The sequence below is a fragment of the Myripristis murdjan genome, chromosome 18 (assembly GCF_902150065.1).
Source record: "Myripristis murdjan chromosome 18, fMyrMur1.1, whole genome shotgun sequence".
Classification (NCBI taxonomy): domain Eukaryota; kingdom Metazoa; phylum Chordata; class Actinopteri; order Holocentriformes; family Holocentridae; genus Myripristis; species Myripristis murdjan.
The window spans coordinates 3284671-3295047 of record NC_043997.1 but is presented as its reverse complement, the minus strand read 5'-3'; the positions used below and the strand labels follow the sequence as shown (position 1 = coordinate 3295047).

General features: G+C 43.6%; 3 non-coding genes across 3 annotated transcripts; 2 read left to right on the top strand and 1 right to left on the bottom strand.

The window, feature by feature from the left end:
- Window positions 1–656: 656 nt before the first annotated feature.
- Window positions 657–727, top strand: trnag-gcc (transfer RNA glycine (anticodon GCC)). Its single transcript has one exon. It is a non-coding gene; the product is annotated as a tRNA-Gly (tRNA).
- Window positions 728–6371: 5644 nt separating this feature from the next.
- Window positions 6372–6477, bottom strand: LOC115377229 (U6 spliceosomal RNA). The gene has a single exon (XR_003929977.1). It is a non-coding gene; the product is annotated as a U6 spliceosomal RNA (small nuclear RNA).
- Window positions 6478–9778: 3301 nt separating this feature from the next.
- On the top strand, window positions 9779–9849 carry trnag-gcc (transfer RNA glycine (anticodon GCC)). The gene has a single exon. It is a non-coding gene; the product is annotated as a tRNA-Gly (tRNA).
- Window positions 9850–10377: the final 528 nt, after the last annotated feature.

The window sequence follows — 10377 nt, the reverse complement described above, 5'->3', positions numbered from 1 at the left end:
ACCGGAGCCTCCCAGTGGTGGCTACTAAACATTGCCCGTCTGTCCGCTGTCTGCCGGCTCGGTGTGTTTGCCGGCTACGCGACTGGCCAATGCAGCATGACATCGGGTTGCATTGCAATAAAAGTTGATTGTGGCCTCAGGGTTTGAGTAAGCCCTGACTGCAGGCCACAGATCGAGGAGTGGCTCAACGTGGATGGAGCTAAACGTTTGACTTCACCCACGTGCTCAATAGCAAGCAGCCGGAAGAGGTTGCTAACCCTAACCCTAACCCTAATCCTAATCCTAATCCTAATCCTAATCCTAACCTTAACCCTGCCTGGGGACCAAACCCTGGTCCTCTTCGGGAGGGGCAACCACCTTCTTCACATCCCCACCCTATCAGATCAGTAGGCCTGTGCAACTAATTTATATTCCTAACCAATAACCCCAACCCTAACCCAACCCAACCCAACCCTAACCCTAACCCTAACCTTAACCCTAACCAGATGGCGCCCGGGCTGAGTCAAACGTTTAGCTCCGCCCACATTTAGCCCAATTCCGACCTGCTAACTGGAGTCACCGCACGGAGTCAAACGTATAGCTCAGCCCACATTTAGCCCAATCCCAATCTGCGGACTGCAGTCAGGTGCAATTGTGCCCTCTAGTGCAGAACTCCAGCATTGGTGGTTCAGTGGCAGAATTCTCGCCTGCCATGCAGGAGGCCCGGGTTCGATTCCCGGCCAATGCAGCACAGAATCTTAACACAACAGCCGGTGTGCAGGGATCGCATTTCAGCTGGCAGGGCGGCCCTTCTCCACCAACCTGAACAAGCCCTGACTGCTGTCTAGCTGAATACCAATAGAATGAATTAATGATGTTTTTAAAGTATTTCTTTTAATGTTATACCATCTAAATAGCTCATTCCACATGGGATTACATGACACAATTATAGCAACACAGAAAACAGACTTCCAGATATTATACCTATTTAAACAACATACAGTATATTTTCTTTGTTACCATTAGTCACCCAAACAATCTGCAACGGCAAATATTAAAATAATCAAGATCTTCCCCATTAATCTTATCAAACAATTACTTCTTTAAATCATGACATAAAGGACAAAATAAAAGAAAATGCTTTTAATTTTCCATTTCATTTAATCCACATCAGCGGCTAAGCCTTTCCATCTCTTCAGTACCAAAATAATGTGCAGTTTCCACTTTCTTGGTTCATACAGACGGGGAGGAAATCCAGTTCCAGAGGCCGACCAAGACTGGAAGCCACTGGCGCCCCCTACCTGGAAGGTGGAGCTGCACAGCTGCACACTAGGGATGGGCAATACCACACTTTTAGGATTCAATACGATAACGATACTTTTTCTTGCATTTTCATCGATACTGATACTGATAATTTCTTATTGGCAATTTTTTTCATTCAAAATATTATTACATTTAAGACAGGTCACATGACAAATACAGACCATTCATACCATATATTATGGAAAATATATAATAGAAGTTTTGCCTCTTACTTATCCACATAATCAAATAGGGATGTACCTGGTTTAATCAAGTGTTCAGACTTCTTAAAATATATGCATATTCACATAAGTTTTTCCTGATTACTTAAGCAAAATATTCAGTACACATTACTAAAAACCAAAGCATGTTTTAAGTGATCAACAATTGTACAAAACTGGATATAATTATCCTCTTCACCTTACATGTCTGTTAAAATTAGATTGAGATTTCAATATTTATTGTCCTTATCACTACACTGGCAAAGGTAACTGTCTGTACCTGGATACACTTGGCCTCTTTGCAGACTCTCTTGTAGGGTCTTTTGCCGGACAGCAGGTGGCGCTATAGGCTGGACGTTAAGGGCAGCCTGCCTTTTTTCAAGCTCACTGTGGTTCTCTGCATGTGTGGTCTTAACATGCTTGAATAAATTACTTGTGTTGATGCTATGTGAAACTTTTTTTTTTTTTTTTAATCACACACTTGGCACCTTGCCGTCACTTTGTCGAGTGGTGAAAAATAACTCCACACCACACTTCTTTTTCTGTCTGCCATTATTTTCTGTGTGTTCCTCCGGCCCCCTAATTCAACAGGAAACCATGTCTCAGGTTTCCTGTCACGTGACACGGGCCAGCTCAATACGCCGCCAGTCACAGGGGTGTCTCGGCACATAGTAAGTGAAGTAAGCTATATAAAACAGCTGAAAGTTATGCATGCACCCCCAATTCATATTTGTTAGTATCAACATTTGTTTAAGGAAACTGATGCCAAATGAGTAGCGCATGAATATTGATATATTGATACCACAGGAAAAATACGCCCATCCCTACTGCACACACACAAATCTCACAACAGATCCACACATGTTTCCCAAATGTTATAATTGACAAGACAACCACAGCATTTATATGACCAAGTTGAATATTCACGAGATATACATAACCACATGACCAGACAAGCCAGTTCAGGTTATACTGAACCACCCAAACCAAGAACAGAACTACTTAAATCTACTGTTATCTATCGAGCTATAACAGGATGGAACTCATTGCCTAATTATATAAACAATACTAGTACAAAAATTAATTTCAAGAAAAAGTTAAAACAACACTCAATGCAAATAAGCCTGTACTAATCCCCAGAGGCACAACAAGTTCTTGTATTGCACGTGATTTTGGTGTATTTCAAATTGATTCTATCTTTATTCACTTTAGCATCTTTTTTTTCCTATTTTTATTTAATTATTTAGAAGAATGGTGATTGCATAATCGTTAAATGAATGTTAATAGCTAATGGGGATCCTAATAAACATTATTGAAGGTCACTGTCCTCTCCTGGTCTTCAGGATCACAGCGACCACAGAGGCACACAGCACCAGCAGGACACCACTCAGCACCAGGGACCTCACCAGGTAGAAGGTGGAGTAAACCCCAAAAGGGTCTCTGTGGACCAGCAGCGTCTTGGCGGCTGACTCACACAGCTCCTTGTCGGTCCTGTTGACAGCTGCACACCAGTACTCCCCTCCGTCCTCCAGCGAGACGTCAGAAATAATGAGGCTTTTGTCAGGGAAGGACATCTTGACTCTGCCTTCAAAACCTTTGTCCTGCATGAGATTGTTTGCGCCAAAGGAAGGATCTGATACATAGACGGGGCCCTCCACCTGGTTCTTCTTCCTGAACCACAGGACCAGGATGTTGTCACCGTGATTGTGGTCGCATCTGAGAGTGACCTCATCTCCCTTCGAGAAGAGCTGTACATCTGCTGGGGCAAAGTCAGGGCACACCACCAGGAAGTAAGATACATGTAGAGCGCTGCTGGAGAAGCACAAGTAACTATCTGTATGTTTGAGTGTCAAAGACGGAAAGACCAGGGAGAAGTTCTGGTTGACCTTTACGTCCTGAAAAGTCGTCTGTGCTTCTCCTCGGTCGGCGACGTTACTGAAGTGCTCAGGGATGTTCTGACACAGCGTGGGCATCGTCCACCTGGACGTATCCCAGCATCTTTGCTCGTCACTAAAATCAGAGTTGGCACATTGCAGCACAGCACTGTCTCCTACCCGGTGGTAGATGATCTCCATCTGAAACGTTACCTCGACAGGATGACTGCTGATGCACTGCTGCTTGTCCATCACCAGACAGGTGTAGACGTCACCCAAATATACTCTGTAGTTGGTGAAATGAAGAGAGGAGTGGTCCTTCACCACCTGTAGCTTTTCTCCTCTGTTTTCCACCAGAGGTTTGTCATCATCCCCAAATAATCTGGTCCAACCAGAAAAACCCTCAGACAGCCACTGGACCGTCAGGTTGTCATTTGCTCCTTCACATGTCAGGTTCACTGTCCCATCAAAACTTGTGTAGGCAGTTCTCCTCTCACTTATGGCACCGCAAACAGTAACATCAGTGATCATCTGGTACGTCATGTTGCCCTCGGTCCAGCACTCCATTCGGTACAGGCCGGAGTCTGAGAGAGTCAGATTGTGGATCTTATAAAAGGAGGCATGTACGTCTTCACTGACTTGCAGGCGTTCCCTGAGGTCTTCAGGTAACATCGAGTTCCTGGGCGACAAGTGCGAGGTGTTCCACAGCATCAGCGTCTCCTCACCGGTGGATCTGGACATCACGCAGAAGTTGGCTGCACGGGGGGATATGAAGACATAAAGGTCATCCTTTGGCAGGATTTCGATGGTTTGCTCTGCACCAACTCCGTCAGTGAGAGCAACAAACAGGAAGACGAGCTGTGCGACACCGGCCATTCTGCTCCAAGGCTCAGTCGCAAATACAAGAGTGATTGTGCAAACCGCTCATGAACTTCACTTGACATGTTTGTCTCAGCAGTATGGAGGTGCTTTCCATAATCTGACTCTGAATCAGCTATTTCCTGTTGAAATGAAAATCCTGTGTATCTGAACTTGTGTTTGATGGCCCAAAGCTTTATCTGTTTCAGAATCAGAAACACTTTGTTGATACCAGAGGGGAAATTGGGTCGGTTGCGGTTGCTCAAATTATCAAGAGGAGAATTAAATGAAAATAAATTTTTTAAAAAATAAGAAGAAATATAAAAATATGTGCCTTGCAACTTTGTAAAAAAGTATGTGCATTATGTTTAAAGCTGTATCAAAACCATGTGCGTTATGTGCATTAAGTCTGGATATGTGCACTAATCCAACAAAATATTACAGCAACAAATGTAGAAATAAAAAAAAATGAACATATGTAAAAAGTATTCCTATATACACCTTCTATCCACAGGAATACTGCACTGTTGAGTTGTTGTCGAGTCCTGCAGATATAAAGTATTGCACTGTTAAATGGTTAATCCACTAAATGCACTCCTGTGATTGGCCAGTGGGTCGTGGAGTGGGTGGGAGACATTGTCCTAGATGACACGTAGTTTGGACAGCATCCTCCTCTCTGAGTCCTGCTCCACAACCTTACCGGCCTTGTGCATCAGTTTGTTGATTCCGGTGGCGTCCGCTGCCCTCGGCCTGCTGTCCCAGCATGCAACAGCAAACAGGAGAGCGTTGGCCACCATAGACTCATAAAACATCCTCAGCTTCATTCCACAGATGTTGAAGGACCTCAGCCTCCTCACAAAGTAGATCCAGTTTGTTGTCCGTGTCCACTCCGAGGCGCCTGTCGTCCTCCAAGATGTCCACGCCGATGACCCCCTGGATGGAGACAGGCTTGGCCCTCCTCAGGTCCACAACCAGCTCCTTAGTCTTTTAAAAGTCATGGTAAACATTTGTTGTTGCTCTCAGAGATGTGTGAAGCACCATGTAGAGTTTGACACCGTGCAGGTGCATTTAAATTCAGGGACTCTGAAATAAAGCCCGTAAGAGATGACACACACTCTCACCAGATCGTTACTCTGCCACAAGACGTGATGTGAGAACCTAGTAACTCCAACCTGGATGATTTTAGCTCCAGATTAAAAATTGCATGCTCCTGTCATGAAACACTTCTAGATATCACCATGTGAACTCAGTAACTCACAATCAAAGAAAGAGCAATCCACTGACAGCACATGAGATGTCTGAAAATAGAAAAAAAAAAGGCACTGACAGTCATAAAACTCACTGCTTTTTAACAGAAGGTAGTTTACTTTTGTAGCATACCTATTCTCTAGTATGTTAGTTTCATATTTATTGAATGTGTGCTTGTTGTCTGTTTTAACTGTCTTGTTAATTGCACTGATCACGAATGTACCCATATTTTTCTTTTGCTAGATAAAATGATCAAATCACGTGTTAAAATGCACCAGAACACAGGAAATGATATCTACTTATTGCGAAATTTTCCCCAGACCTCCCGTTAAGTTGTCCCACCCACATGCTAACACCACATAAAAAACACTCACACTTTCCTGTGCAATGTGCTGAGCAGACCTCAGCCACACTGTCACCTATACTCATCTATTTATTACGACTGTTTTGTACATACATTTTGCACATATATTTGCACATACATGTTTATATATCCATACTGCCTCCTTTTCTTTGACCTGGTTTTTATTCTTGTTCTTTTTTTTGTTTGTAAGATAAGATATTCCTTTATTAGTCCCACAGTGGGGTAATTTCAATGGTGTTTATCCAATTTTTATCATAATCAATGCATCGTAATTTTCATTCTGCAGTGTATCTCTGATGTGATGTCTAAATGACAATAAAGGAATCTGAATCTGACTCTGAGTTTTGATTTCTCTGTCCTGTGTGGAGGCTCTGGCCCCCGACCCAGTCCCCTGACCCAGTCCCCCTCCTCCCTGCTGCTGCTTTCACAATGCTGGGAAACCAGGTCAAAGGTCAGGCAGGCATGAACGTCTCATAAAAAAACCTTGAAAAAGTCACATCTCAACTTGTTTTTGAACCGAAAAAGGAAAATGAGGAACGCTTCACCAATTTACGTGTCATCCTTGCGCAGGGGCCATGCTAATCTTCTCTGTATCGTTCCAATTTTAGTATATGTGCTACCAGAGTAACACGACCACCAGGGGGAGCCGTGTCCTATATGTAGGCTGCCACACCTGGGCGAAGCGGGCAGCATGGAAGTAGCATGGAAGAGTGCAAGGGAGTAATTTCTTCTAGGGCTCCAACACAGGCAGAGCCGGCACTGGAGGAGGGTGTCCCATACAATCGTAGCTGATCCTACCTTCATTAGCGGAGCTGGCTTGCCGGCGCAGGCTGTCAAACACTCGGCACTGTTGATGTTTAACGCCGTGTTTGCTACTAAAGTCTTTCAGCATATTAGACGCATTTCCTCCTTTACACGTTATTTCTGCCTTGCAAAAATGGCGGGTGGAAAAATTGCTGTCTTTGTGGGTAAACTTTAGTCATACTTTCGACCGCTTTCGTCTGCTCTTGTCCATGATAGTTCTGTTTGAAGAGGTCCTTTGTTAAATTTGTGATGACGTCAGCGCGTGACGCAGGAATATGAGGAATCATTGAAGGAATTGATAACGTGTAGACACGAACAATTCCGACCAATCGAGTCATTTTGGACCAGTTCCAAATGGGAACCGGTTCTCCATTCCCAACCCTAGTTTACCCCATCCCCCCAAAAACACCAGGCCTGTGTTGTCAGATTTCCACACCTTGGAGACCGTTTTTGAAAAGTGCCATTTTTGTGGGTGGAAGATGCCGGCTTGGTGGAAAAAGAGAAGCGTTTGAAAAATGACGGGGCACAGTGTGGGCATGACCTGAACGAGAACTTGAAGAGAGCAATGACTGGAAGCGGACCTGAATAAGCTGTGAGATGGGACCTGGCCCCACCTCCACCCTGTGTCTCCTCGTTAGTATAGTGGTTAGTATCCCCGCCTGTCACGTGGGAGACTGGGGTTCAATTCCCTGACAGGGAGAAGCACTTCCTTTTCGCATCAGAGGAGGTGAAAATCTCACCCTGACAACATGCAGGAAGCCATGCTGAAGAACTGACTATAGACCGACTATTACTGACCTCAGCCTGCAGGGGGCAGAGGTGCTCAAGACATGAATTTGGGGTTTGTACATCATCAGGAATGGTGCATGCTGCCTTCTACAAAACAAATAAAGCAGTGAATGAATCAATCAGTAAAGGTGAGTCAAATCAATAAATGCTGATAGTCTTGTAGATGTGTAATTACAAGACTCCTGCCAGCCGTTGGAAGACCCAGAAACGGAAATGGCATCTACTGACCTGCTGAATTTTTTCAGAGCTATCTTACCGGAGCCTCCCAGTGGTGGCTACTAAACATTGCCCGTCTGTCCGCTGTCTGCCGGCTCGGTGTGTTTGCCGGCTACGCGACTGGCCAATGCAGCCTGACATCGGGTTGCATTGCAATAAAAGTTGATTGTGGCCTCAGGGTTTGAGTAAGCCCTGACTGCAGGCCGCAGATCGAGGAGTGGCTCAACGTGGATGGAGCTAAACGTTTGACTCTGCCCACGTGCTCAATAGCAAGCAGCCGGAAGAGGTTGCTAAGCCTAACCCTAACCCTAATCCTAATCCTAATCCTAACCTTAACCCTGTCTGGGGACCAAACCCTGGTCCTCTTTGGGAGGGGCAACCACCTTCTTCACATCCCCACCCTATCAGATCAGTAGGCCTGTGCAACTAATTTATATTCCTAACCAATAACCCCAACCCAACCCTAATGTGGGGGGGACCGCCAATACTATCAATAACCGAAATAAACAACACCTTTACAGAATAAGCTGTGATAGTGGCACGAGTGTCCTATATGTACATTTTAAACTCCACAGCCACCACAATGTACAAAGCATGGGCCTGGAGAGTAACAGCAGTTGGAGCACAGGTCAGAGACGAGCGGCGGAGAGGAAGTGGATCTATCTGTTAAAAACAATAGACCCTACCGGTCTAAACGAGAAATATGTCTGATGGATCCACTTCCGCTTGGTAATGGTAGTAAGTTTTTTTTTAAGCATTGGCTAGAAGTGCTAACCTCCTGGTTGGCACACCAGGGCCTTACCTCCTGGCGGGCTCTTTTTAACAGGTTTCCTACGGCGCACTCCCGACAGCTGGAATGAATTATTTATTGCTTTCTTATGTCTTCTTCTTTTTTTTTTTAACGTATTGAAATGTATTTAATTTAAACAAAATGTAGGTGCTCCCTATAGGGTTATTTTATGATTTATTGTACTTTTATTATTACTTATTATTACTTATTTAATACATATTTATTACACATTTATTACTTTTTATTACTATTCATGGGTTTATTGCATGCGGATTTTTATAATTTATCCTTGACAAAAATTTCTATTTTACCTTTCCATTTTATACTTTTGATTGTGTTTTATTACTGTCATACAGCACTTCCTTTTAAGCACTTTTATCCCTATAGGGAGTAACCGCATTCTTATTATGAAATTTTAATTAACCTCCAATTTAAATTTTAGTATGTCTGTATCTCTTTACATATGTGTATCACTTCTCTTTTAAACAGTCTGTTGGGAAAGAATAAAAAGGAAAAATACACACCCTTTTGGGTTTTTATTACTCCTTACCCACAGCCGGAACCCGCACCAGCCTAAATAAATCTATTTTAACACATCCGGGGTGTGTCTTTCTTTTAGGAGGCTTTTATCAGATTTACAAATAAAGGGGTTTTAGGGATTGAGGGAGGCCATGAATTATTTTATATTCTTTATTTTATCGGTTGCATGTTTGTATATATTTTTAGATATTACACTGTTTCTTATTTCTATTATGATGTATGTATGCTTTTTTATGTGTTTTGTATTGTCAATAGGTGTTTTAGAGTTTGATTTTAGCACTTACTTTTATAGCACTTATCCCTTTAACTCAAACCAGCCCTCTCTCTCTATGTGCCCTTTTATTATTTTAATTTTTTACAGAATAAATTTTATTTATCATAAACCACCCATGGATGTGCTTTTGGTAAGACCCTGGTGAGTGTGAGGTCCTTGATAGATATAAATTCTCCTGCCTTCTTATCTGCCTGTTGGCCCAATTAGCTTTACATCATTTTAACTCTTCTATGTTATTTTATGGGGCGTTTAAGGACCCTCTTGGTCTTTTTAACAGGAGATTTTTACATTCTTGAAATTCTTTTAAGACCCCTGAGAGCCCATGCCTTCCGGAGTGTCCTTTCCCAGGACACTGCGACCTCTACCTAACCTAACCTGAACCCTTCACCTAACCCTAACCTTAACCCTAACCAGATGGCGCCCGGGCTGAGTCAAACGTTTAGCTCTGCCCACATTTAGCCCAACCCCGATCTGCGGACTGCTGTCAGGTGCAATTGTGCCCTCTAGTGCTGAAATCCAGCATTGGTGGTTCAGTGGTAGAATTCTCGCCTGCCACGCGAGAGGCCCGGGTTCGATTCCCGGCCAATGCAGCACAGGATTTTAATGCAACAGCCGGTGTAAAGGGGTCTCATGGAGGTCTGGTTGGCCGGGCCTTCTCCACCAACCTGAACAAACCCACTTGTGACACCCTGGCTGCAAGCAGGGTTGTTGTCAAAATCTCTCCTGTGCTCCTTCTTCACCGGAGCTGAAAGAGCCTTTCTGTGTGTTTGTTTGTTGTGTTTTTGTTTGTTTTTTTAGTCCCCCAAACATTCTGCAACAGCAAATATTAAAATTATCAAGATCTTCCCCATTAATCTTATCAAACAATTACTTCTTTAAATCATGACATAAAGGACAAAATAAAAGAAAATGCTTTTAATTTTCCATTTCATTTAATCCACATCAGCGGCTAAGCCTTTCCATCTCTTCAGTACCAAAATAATGTGCCGTTTCCACTTTCTTGGTTCATACAGACGGGGAGGAAATCCAGTTCCAGAGGCCGACCAAGACTGGAAGCCACTGGCGCCCCCTACCTGGAAGGTGGAGCTGCACAGCTGCACACTAGGGATGGGCAATAC